The following is a 10,379-nucleotide window of genomic DNA, read 5'->3' as shown; positions in this document are numbered from 1 at the left end:
TCAAGTGAACTTATTTTATCCATGACTATTCGCAGGTTGGAAAAATATCTCCACGGGTTCCCTAAGTTTGCCTGTTTTCGATTTGGTTGCATGTGGGAGATTTGCTCTGGCGAAAGGCTTTAGCCTGAACTTACCACATTCATAAATTTATTTGAAAGACTGTTAAAATGCCGCTCTTAGTAATTTTTAGAATAGAAATGTAGATAGGTTTTTGGGGCTTCTTGGCTCATAAGTCTGTTGTTATTTTTGCAAGTTTGTATGTAATTTAAATTCCCTGGAATGCTTACATCTCGAGCAACTGAGAACTCGAGGTCCTTTCGACCTTTCTTCCAGTTCGAACACTATGTGACTTGATTTTTGTAGACTGTTACAGTTAGACTTATTTATTTATGTTAGATATATGTATGTGCTTTCGTTAATCAGTTATATATATAGAATTTGGCTCTATTGCTGCCTTTCTGGAAGGATTATTTGATACACATGAGATGCGACTATAATACAGTCTTTCTAGAATATCGATTTCCGCTTTGATGTATTCGTTTAAATAATGGTTAAGGAATTGTCTCCTCCTTGTTTCGTTTATTCGGCTTTCTTATTACAGTTCACTGAAATAACGATTCTCACCCTTCGTCAAAGGAGGAATTTTGCCTTAGGGTTTTAATATTCCCTCTGTCATTGTTTATAAGTTATATTTGATTCTTTAAAAAGGATTATTTCACAAGATTCTAAAAATGTTCATGCATGGCTTCGTTATTTGTCAGTTATTACGCATTACAGCATATCCTCTGTTTGTCAAGAAAATGGTTCAAGTATGAATTCGTTATTTGCTAGATGTTAAGCATTACTGCATATTCATTGTTTGTTAAAGAAAATGTTGCAAGCATGGTTTCCTTATTCGCTCACTGTTATGCATTACTGTATATTACTGTATAAATATTCTAAATGATTATGTTCTTATAAGCAAGTAACTTTCTATAAATTAATATTATATTTTCCTAAATGAAATCTATGAAACTTCTCTGATTTAAACTTGTCAGTATATAAGACCAGATTCATCTGGAAAGTCTCTCCTCCCAGCCACGAGCCTGACGATCACGTCCAGGCTCTCCCCCTGAGCACTTTCTCTTTTTCAAAACTGGATTATATCCAGCTACAGTCGGGTACCTTGGGCCTCAGGACTCATTGTCCAGCCTCAAGTCCTGTACTCTCTTGACTGTATTTGAGTGACTTCCCACTGGCTTTTCCACCTAGCTCTAGGATAGTCTGTTTTCCATTTTTTCCCCTCTATATTTCCCTTTCCAGGGTAGGGGTGTAACTATTTCTTGATAATTGTTTCTTTTAACTATGCAAACAGTTTATTTTTTATTGACATGTCTGAACTCCTAATTACTCATTAATTAGGTAACTAATTGTAATTTGGCCTTCCAGCCTCCGTCATTATCATAATGTATAAGAAATTAATGCAGCAAGACATAAAGATTAGCCTCGGGTGTTACAATTACTTTTAACTTTTCAAAGATATTACAACATCTCTTCCATATTAGCCTCTATATTACTTTTAACCTTTTATTATTATTCAATTGAGCCTTACAAATCTTATATGTCTTATAAATTCAACATATTGAGCGAACATTTAAAGTTTTACATACTTTTTTACCTTACACTTTCATATCTCCCTATACTGAATTGTAAAACCCAATAATATATATATAATTTAAAGATTAAAATAATTTTTAATATACATATCTTTTTTTATATATTATTTAAATATTATATCTTTAATTTTTTTTAATAGATATAAAATCTATATAATTAAGTATACACACATATATCTGAGAATAATAATACACAACACAATTTAAATATTAAAAATAATAAATCACCCCCTCTTTCTTTCTTTCTATATATATTTTATATTATTTAAATATTATACATTTATTATAATTTTTATATATATATATATATATATATATAATTTAACTATATATGGTATACAAGAAAATTAAAATATCTATATATATATATATATATATATATTCAAAAATAATAAATTACAACCCAATTTCAATATTTTTTAATTTACATATGTTGCTTTTATATATTTAATTTGTATATTTTATTGCAATATTACACTTCTATTATAATTTTTATATTTTATTGAAATATTACAATACTATTATAACTATTTATAAATATATAAATTTATATAATTTGAGTGTGTGTGGTATAAATGAAAAATTAATGGTACACATGTATTAAAAAATAATAAATAACAACACAATTTAAAAATTAAAATATTTTTTTAATGTATATATGTTCCTTTCATATTTGATTGAAATATTATACTCCTATTATAATTGTTTATAATTATATAAATTTATATAATTCTAAAACAAATGAGAAGCACCTTACGCTGAATTCGACTCCTACATGAAGGTAAACAACTTTAGGCTCTAAAAATCCCTTAATGAGTACGTCGTACCCAAAGATGCCTCAATTTATTTAGACATGAAATTAAGGGGTGGAACCAAAGATTGCAGTGCGTCGACTGATGAGCCCCAATTTTTGGTAACAAATTGGGCTCATTTGGCCTACTTACCTTGCTCAACCCTTCATCTTTTATCACTTATGCATTCATTTCTTGGTATATTCGTGTTATTTGTAGGAAGAAGGGCAGGCATTATATCTATGTGGCTAATACATGATGATTTCAGGTTTTTTGGCATTAAAGGGAGCAAAGACCACGCAGAAGGAGACAAGGAGACAGCAAAGGTGGCATTGCAGGTTTATAGGGAGGTTGTCTACAGCCTTAAATAACCTCCCTCGTGATCTCCACCCTAACTCCGAGCTCCAACAGCGCCCCCCACCGAGCTTAAAGGCAGCCAACAGGTTCTACAGGAACAACAGTTTACAGCAGTTTAACTTTTAGTTGGACAGCCGAGCTCCATTAATTGAGGAAGCCAGCTTGATCCTCATCTTGTATAAATATTAAGGCCGTAGCCTTTGATAGGAGCTTTTTGAACTTTTGAACTACTGTTGCAATTTCTAAGCACGAGCTACAACTCGGTTTTTGCTCTTTGTAAGCCAGTTTTGGCATGTCATTAGACTCATGATTATTCAATAAAGACAGGCAGCTTTTGATTCAATTCTGAGTTTTTAAGGGAGCTATAGCTCTCAGGTTAGGGCCCAACCTGAGAGCAATAGACCTCCTCTTCTTTGTATTGTTACTTGTCTTTATTTTCAACACTTTATTCCTCTGTTTTGACATGCATTTAGAATTTACAGTCTGCTGATTTGATTTCTTTTATGTGATTGAGTAGGATTAGTTTATGGTTCAAGTGCTTCTAGTTGCTTAGATTAGAGTAAGAGGATCATCATTCATTCGAGCTTCAAGAAAAGGCTGATAGTGCACTCACTGCCATCTCTGTTTAGAGATTGGGGGTGTAGACCGTACTGGCCACCAAAAACGCAGTCATACACTTTCATTCACGCTGCAACACAGTCATTTCAATTGTAGGTCCATCCATGCATTCTGATCTTGAGCAGTACTTCGTCACTCCATACACGGTTTTTCTCTGAAGTTTACATTGCTGTTCGTTAATTTAATAACACAGTTAGGATAAGTTGATGAATTCTTGGTTTTGTGCAGAGTTGTTTCCTTTACACTGCGTGCATCACTCTGTTATCATCATTCTTCTTCTCTCAACCGCGTCTAAAGCCACCTACCCAACCTCTGTTCAGATCGTTTGCCTTCCAACACTTCCACTGTTCACGTAGCTCCATCTTTTTGGACTTTTCATTGCCTCCACCCTTCCACTCTCCAACCAGCTGCACCCACTCTTTCCTCATCTCATATCTCTGTCCCTGAACCATCATAGGCTCCTTCCCATCCACCTACCTATCCACCCATACAACTCCTCCACTCCTCCATCACCCAACACTCCAACCACAGAACATCCTGTAGAAGTTAGCAGCCTTCCTGTAGAAATCCCAAGCTTCCTGTAGGATCCCCTGCAGACATCCTGCAGAAACCTGTAACCTCGGTTGCCGAGCACCTGAACGTTGTGGACTTCTATGGAATGATGTTTTGGATCCTCTGGAACCTCTCCTAGCCCTCCTGACCTTTCCCAAGCTTTCATTCCCTTTGAACTACCCCTGCACAGTCAAACCCTAATAAGAAACAAAATCATAATAACTCCAAACCACTTAAGCAAAAATACAAAAACAATGTTCCTTTCAGTAGAAGTAGCTTAGTTTCATGCATCTCATATCACTAGAAGTAATGGCACCATTTCTAGAAGTTTGCACACCCACCATTGCATCATAGAGATTAGACTAGTCAGATTAGGGTTTACTAGGGTTTCCTTGTTTTGTTGGCTTTCAGTTCATTATTGCAAAGTAGGTTAATCTCCTTTGAGGTAGTCTTCGTCCATCATTTAGAAAGCTTCTTCTGAGAGCATATAGAAGTTGGCTTGAGCCCTAACGGACTTGTGCCAGCTGACCAAGTGACAGTTGCGACAAGAGCTAGTACTTGTGCATATAGCACCGTCGCTTCCAAGTTTGTTACGAACTACCGGGTTGATAAAATTAGAGATAGGAAGCTCCAGGAGTTGTAGCATTATTGCTACAATACTGGAGCCCACCATCTTTTTGGTGCCGTTGCCGGGGAAGCGTCAGAGTATTAGTAATTGTTGCTTTTCTTCTATTTTCTTACTCTTGCCTTCTGCTAAGTAGTTTATTTCATTTCCATTCTGCAAAAGTAGCATAGACATTTCCTGCTTTCATAGATTAGCATTTCCTGCTTTCGTAGATTAGCATTTCCTGCTTTCATAGATTAGCATTTCCTGCTTTCATAGATTAGCACTTCATTTCTGCAAGCGTAGATTAGTGTTTCAATTCTTGCAATTTCATTTGAGCAAAGTAGATTAGTTCTTTCCTGCCTACAGTTTAATTCTGCATCTTTATAGTTAGTTGTAGATCAATCTGTTTCAGTTTTGCAGGTACCACAGAAAAACAAAAGCAATCAAAAAAGTCTTTCCATTTCATGCCTCGTAGGAATCGAGATAAAACAGGCAAATTATTACCCAACACCCCCACCACATCACTGAGTCACCCTTCTCTCTTCTTCGGTGACAGTGATCCAGAAGAACCTATAGGTGAACCTCCTGAGATATACGAAGATCCTATAGCAGAAGAAGAATTAGAGACCATCCCATCTGAAGCTATGGCTGACAATAGAAGAGAAGATGAGAGAATAGAAGGTGCCTTCCCCATCCGAGAGACCAATGGAGAGATGAAAATGAAGAACATTAGCCCCTCCGCCTTACCTCACTTCCATGGACTGACTACTGAAGATCCTGATACCTTCCTGTTTGAGTTTGCTGTCCTTTGTAGAACCTATGACTATACTGAAGATGAGCAGAAGCTGAAACTCTTCCCTTCCACTCTTAAGGATGCATCATTACGCTGGTTCATGGGCTTACCTGGGAATAGTATCACCACTTGGGCTCAGATGTAGCAAGCTTTCAATACCAAGTACAGGGATTACTATAGGTCCAAGGAAACCAATGGAGAAATCTTTCGGATGACCATGGGAAATGATGAGTCCTTAGAGGATTATGAAGAGAGGTTCCAACTTAGCTATAAGCGGGCCAGGTGCACACTTGACCCTGAATCCCTCAAGTTGGTCCTGCTCCGAGGAGTCCCTGAAGACCTCTTAGATACCCTTCACATGTTAGCTGGGGGGGACATTTACCAACTGCCTTATGAGGACATCAAGACTGTGTTTAGAAACCTCTCCAGGGCAGCTCGGAAATGAGGTAGAGGAAACCTCCTCTCCACTGGTGTCCCTTTCTCCAAACATGAGTTTGCAAATCAATTGGAAGATCTTAAGAGTGAGGTGAGACAGACCATTGCCATGCAGCTGGACACATTCAGGATCCAGCAAAAGAAGGAAGAAGCTGAGAGAGCCTTGGCTATCTTCTGCCCTAGATGTACCAGGAGACACCCTAAGAACGAATGTCCATTGCATTCGGTTGAAGTGTGTTTCGTTTGTGAGGAGGACCATCCCACAAACCAATGTCCAACCTTACCTGGATTTAAAGCCCTGTACCAAGGGACAGAAGCTCCCACTGAACCTCTCTATTACCTCAACCAAAGGAGGCCACAAGGACCTAGAACTTACTAGCAGGGGATGCAAGGGGCACCTCAAGCTTATTACAGCCCCAACCAATCGACTCCTATGCCTTCTTGGGGTCCCCCTGCTCATCCTTCCTGGTCTATGCCTCCTCCATGGTCTTATCCACCTCAGTACCCTACTCAACCCACTACTCATTCTTATCACTCACAGGCCCAGCCACAGCCTCAGTGGAATGCACCTCAGTCGGGGTGGAGGCCCCAATACAACACTCCTCCTGCCATTTTGCCTCCACCACCAGTTCAACCTCAATCATTACCTCCTGCTCCTCCAAGGCAACCTCAAATACCTGCTCAACCGAACCTGAACCCCAACAATATACAGGCCCAGCAGGTATACACTGGGGAAACATCATGCCCTACTTATGCTGTGGAGATCCAGGAGATCAATCTTCGATCTGGCAAGACTCTTCCAGATCGCCAACCTCCTCCCCCAGAGGATGAGGAAGATAAACAGGAAAGTGAACCACAGGCTATTCCACCCTTTCCTGAGAGACTAACAGCCACCACACAACCTAACCCAGAGGAGGATGAGCTTCTGGGTGAGCTCAAGCAATTGTGTGTAAAAATACCACTTCTCCAAGCCATCAAGGATGTGCCAATATACAACAAACTGGTTAAGGAAAAGTGTTTCAAACACCTAGGTAGGCGGAAGAGAGATGCTTCAACCATCAATGTCTTAGGACAACTGTCTGACCTTATGTTAGGACAAGTCATCTGCCCAAAGTATCTAGATCTTGGGAGTCCTGTAGTAGATGTCCACATCAATGGCATCATCATACCTCACACTTTGAGTGATTTGGGGGCTGCCATTAATGTGATGACCAGGGACACCATGCTCAAGCTCAATCTTCAGGGTTTCTTGAGGAAGACCTCGACAGTTCTGCAACTTGCAGATCGCTCCACCGTGACTCCCGAAGGGATTGTGGAGGATGTCTTGGTCTCTGTCGACTCTTGGGAATACCCTGCAGATTTCTTGGTTCTGCAACCCAAGGCAAAGCTTACTGGATATCCTCTTATTTTGGGAAGGCCTTGGTTATCCACTGCAGATGCTTACATAAGTTATCGTGCAGGAAATATGACCATAAAAAATGGTCCTATGTCCAAGCAGCTAGTCCTATATCCTCCTGCCCAACCTTCCTTAGAGCATGACTTACCACTTTGGTTGGAGGAAGGAGATGAGGATGAAGTGTACTCAGCACCTTTGTGCACCCTAGATACCACTAGAAGAGACCCCCCAACCGAGGATGACTTGATTGAGACCTTGATCCAGAATCCACCTTCCAGTGCACTATCCTTAGAGAAATTGGTGGAGGATGCCCGAGCCAACACCCTAGTGGATCTTTGTACGACCAACCCTGTCACTCCCAGAGTCAAGAATGTGGAGTTCGGCCCTGAGAGAACGTTAAAGATCAGCTCCTCCCTATCTCCTTCCCAGGAAAAGGAGCTGTGTAACCTGTTGGCCAGTCACCTAGATGCTTTTGCTTGGAGCTATAAGGAGATGAAAGGAGTCCATCCCTCGGTCTGTACCCATCACATATACATCAAGGAGGGTTGTAAACCGGTTAGGAAACCTCAGAGGAGAATGAATCCAGCCCTTAAGGACATTGTCAAGGAAGAACTGCAAAAACTGTTGGATGCCGGATTCATTTACCCCATCTCAGATAGTGAATGGGTGTCCCCTCTGGTGTTGGTTCCCAAGAAGAATGGGAAGTGGAGAATCTGTGTGGACTACCGAGAACTGAACAAAGCTACCAAGAAAGACCATTTCCCTCTACCTTTCATAGATCAAGTGTTGGATGGACTGGCAGGAAAGAAGTTCTTCTCTTTCCTGGATGGGTTTAGCGGGTACAACCAGATTCAAATCAGCCCGGAAGACCAAGATAAGACCACCTTCACTTTCCCTTGGGGTACCTTTGCCTACCGAGTTCTTCCCTTTGGGCTATGCAATGCTCCTGCTACCTTCCAGAGAGCTGTCTTGAGCATCTTCTCGGAGCTGGTCCATGATGCAGTGGAAATCTATATGGATGACTTCACTTCGTATGGGGCCAATTTCCAAGAAGCATTGTCCAATCTGGGAAAAGTCCTAACCAAATGCATTGAGATGGACCTGTCCCTTAGTCCTGAAAAATGTGAATTCCTGTCATTGAAGAGACCGTGTTAGGCCATACCATTTCTTGCCAGGGGTTACAGGTGGATCCTAACAAAATTGCTCTCATCAAGAAGGTTCCACCTCCTCAAAAGGTAAGGGATGTTCGGAGTTTCTTAGGATTAGCAGGGTATTACAGGAGATTCATTAAGGACTTTAGCAAGCTAGCCTCGCCATTGTTTGGCCTGTTGGAAAAAGATGTGGAATTTAAGTGGACTGATGATTGTCAGAGGGCTTTGAATGAATTAAAGGACAAGTTGGTGTCAGCCCCAATCCTGAGAAGTCCAAACTGGGCCCTACCTTTCCACATCCACACTGATGCCTCGAACAAAGCCATAGGTGCAACTTTAGGACAAATCGAACAAAAACTTCCATATGCCATTTACTTTGTTAGTAAAAACTTGTCCAAAGCTGAGCTGAATTACACTGTAACTGAGAAAGAGTTTTTGGCTGTGGTCCATGCACTGAACAAGTTCCGACACTATATCACTGGCTATCAAACATTTGTACATACAGACCATGCTGCCATTAGATATTTAATGAATAAACCAGATGTGAATGCTCGTATTATTAGATGGTTACTTTTGTTGCAACAGTTTGATTTGACCATTGTTGACAAACTAGGTAAAGAAAATGTTGTTGCTGACTTTTTATCTAGATTGGATTTGTCTGCAGATGAGGATGGAACGGTGGATGACCAGATGCCTGATGAACATCTGTTTGCTATCTCAGCACTCTCTCCATGGTTTGCTGATATAGCAAACTACCTTGTTTCAGCACAGTTCCCTCCGCACCTATCTTCAAGAGAGAAGAGCGGAATCATCAGAAAAAGTGCCTCATTTACTTGGATCGGGGGCAATCTGTTCAAGCTTGGCCCCGATCAAATCTTAAGGCGTTGTGTAAGGGAGGAGGAAATCTTTGATATCCTCCTCACCTGTCATGATGGGCCTTGTGGAGGACATTTTGCAGCAAAGAGGACTGCCTTCAAGATCCTGTAGGCAGGCTACTATTGGCCCACACTTCATCAAGATGTCAGAAGATATATCAGCCAATGTGACCAATGCCAAAGAATGGGGAAACCGACTCAAAGGGATGAGATGCCTCTCCAACCTCAAGTGACTCTTGAACCATTTGAGAAGTGGAGCATGGACTTTGTGGGTCCAATCAACCCTCCTTCGAGGCAAAGGTCTTACATCATTGTGCGTACTGACTACCTGACAAAGTGGGCAGAGACTAAAGCAATTAAAGCAGCAACAAAAGAAAGGTGGCTGAGTTCTTAAGAGAAAACATCTTCTACAAGTTTGGCTACCCAAGAGAGCTGGTCACCGATCAAGGGAGCCAGTTCACATCCAACTTAGTTGAAGATCTACTAGCTCATCACAAGATCAAGCATAGGACTTCCACCCCATATCACCCTCAAGCAAATGGGTAGGTGGAAGTCACTAATAGAGCATTAGAAGGGATCTTGACTAAGGTGGTGAGCAGCAGCAGAAAGGACTGGGCAGATCGCCTGGTTGAGGCCACATGGGCTTACAACACCACCTGGAAGACCACCACCGGCTTCACACCTTATGAGCTGGTCTATGGGAAGAAAGCTTTGCTGTCCATTGAGTTTGAATACAACACTTTGAGGATGGCAGCTCAGCTAGATCTAGATCTCAGCCATGCACAACAAGAAAGGTTATTGCAGCTGAATGGACTGGATTAGCACTGAATGCAGGCCCTCCTTCACTCAGAAGTGGTTCAACTTCAGAGAAAGGTGTGGCATGACCAACATCTCCATGACAAGCAATTCCAGCCTGGAGATTGGGCTTTGTTGTATGACTCCAGATACAAAGATTTCAAGGGAAAGCTGAGAACCAGATGGCTAGGACCATATGCAGTGGAAAAATGTCATGACAATGGATCTGTGCTTATTCGGACCATTGATGAGGAAGCCATCCCCATGCTTGTCAATGGGCATAGATTGAAGATCTACAGGAAGCCTCTCTCAAGACAAGAGTTCATCAAAACTATGGAGAAATCAGTATTGGTC

The sequence above is a fragment of the Pinus tabuliformis genome, chromosome 8, assembly GCF_031772625.1.
Source record: "Pinus tabuliformis cultivar Carrire ecotype Pingquan chromosome 8, CPIR1, whole genome shotgun sequence".
NCBI lineage: Eukaryota > Viridiplantae > Streptophyta > Pinopsida > Pinales > Pinaceae > Pinus > Pinus tabuliformis.
Note: the sequence above shows the minus strand (reverse complement) of the source record.